This window comes from Cetorhinus maximus, unplaced genomic scaffold (genome assembly GCF_964194155.1).
Source record: "Cetorhinus maximus unplaced genomic scaffold, sCetMax3.hap1.1 HAP1_SCAFFOLD_540, whole genome shotgun sequence".
NCBI lineage: Eukaryota > Metazoa > Chordata > Chondrichthyes > Lamniformes > Cetorhinidae > Cetorhinus > Cetorhinus maximus.
Genome location: NW_027596482.1, coordinates 224,462 through 226,348, shown reverse-complemented (window position 1 = coordinate 226,348; position 1,887 = coordinate 224,462). Strand labels below are relative to the sequence as shown.

The 1,887-nt window shown below is 50.5% G+C and overlaps 1 pseudogene; it reads right to left on the bottom strand.

Moving 5' to 3' along the window:
* Positions 1 to 1,473: 1,473 nt before the first annotated feature.
* LOC144674017 (U2 spliceosomal RNA) lies at positions 1,474 to 1,651 on the bottom strand (annotated as a pseudogene).
* Positions 1,652 to 1,887: the final 236 nt, after the last annotated feature.

Below are 1,887 nucleotides of genomic sequence, written 5' to 3'. Positions count from 1 at the left end.
ACACCCCTGTCCTGTACATAGGCAATCGTATCCCTGAGCAGCGCCAGGCTGTCAGAGATCTTCCTGCCTGGCACAGAGCAGGTCTGGTCAGGGTGAATCACCAATTCCAGAGCGGATTTGACCCGGTTGGCGATGACCTTGGACAGAATCTTATAGTCCACATTCAACAGTGAAATGGGTCGCCAATTTCTAATTTCCTCCCTTTCCCCCTTGTGCTTGTAGATGAGGGTGATGATGCCTTTCCTCATGGATTCTGACATGCTGCCGGCCAGGAGCATACTCTCGTACACTGCTAGCAGGTCTGGGCCGATCAAGTCCCACAGAGCCGAATACAACTCCGCCGGCAGGCCGTCGCTTCCGGGGGTTTTACTCTTCTCGAAGGACTCGAGGGCCTTAGTCAGTTCGTCAGGAGTTAGCGGTTTGTCTAGGCTCTCCCGCGTACTGTGGTCTAAGACCTCCGTGATAGAGGACAGGAAGGACTGGGAGGCCGTGCTGTCCGTGGGCTTCACGTCATACAGTCCGCCATAAAAGGATTTGCTGATCCTCAGAATGTCGGACCGTGATGACTTTACTGAGCCGTCTTCTTCCTTCAGGCTGCTGATCACAGAGCGCTCTCTGTGTACCTTTTGGAAGAAGAAACGTGAGCACGTCTCATCCTGCTCCATGGAGCGGACTCTGGAACGGAAGATGATCTTGGAGGCCTCCGAGGCAAAGTGCGAGGCTTGCTGGCCCTTCACCTCTTGGAGCTCCTCCTTGACATCCACCCCCATCGACTGCAGCCGGAGCAGATTCTGCATCTTTTTCTGGAGTCGGGACATTTCCCTCGGTTCCTTTCTAGCTTTCTGGGTGCCTTTGAGGATGAAAAACCTCTTGATGTTTCCCTTGATCGCTTCCCACCAGTGTGTCAGGGACTCAAAGAGGGGTTTCACGGTTCTCCAACCTTTGTAATCCCTCTTGAGCTCCTCAATGTTCTCTGGGGTCAGCAGTTGCACATTTAGCTTCCATGCCCCCCTGCCCACCCTCAGGTCCTTCTCCAAGTGGCAGTCCGCCAGTAGGAGGCAGTGGTCAGAGAAGAACACCGGCTTGACCTCGGTGGATCTGACTGTGAATGCACGGGACACAAACAGGAAGTCTATCCTGGAACGAATGGACCCGTCTGGCCGCGACCAGGTGTATCTACGCTGCGCTCGGTCTGCAGGGTTGCTGAAGACGTCGTGCAGCTTGGCATCCTTAACTGTTTCCATCAGGGATCTGGACGTAGCGTCCAATCTGCTGCCGGCCCTGCCAGCGAGTGTTGGGTGAGAGTGCGTGTTTTTTGTGTGTAGCTGCTGCGGGTGAGTGAGTGAGTGAGAGAGAGAGAGAGAGAGAGAGAAAGAAAGAAAGTTGGATTTTGGAACATGTACATGTTGAGAAGTAAAGAAAGCAGATGTTTGTAAGAAAACTATTTTTAGCATTGAAAATCCCCTGGAAAGGGGAGGGTGCACCGTTCCCAGAGATACTGCAATACCGGGTCGATGCGTGGAGTGGACGGAGCAAGCCCCTATTCCATCTCCCTGCTCCAAAAATCAATTTAATATATGGTCCCCAGATAAGGGACGTATCAGATATTAAACTGATAAGAACAGATTTTTTTTTTTTTTTGTAAAAATATACTTTATTCATAAAATATCTTCAATCACATTCCACACCATTTCAAAAACAACCTTACAAGGGTACAATCCAGGGTTAAACTTTTACAAAATGTATCACCAGGTGCATTAGTACAAACAATATTACAATCATTTACAGCCTTTCATTTTGATCTGTACAGCCCGAGGGGCTCTAAACAGTTCCCAGTCTCTCGGTGCGCTGTGGTAGAAAGGTCTTAGACAGCGACCCTTCCCCATT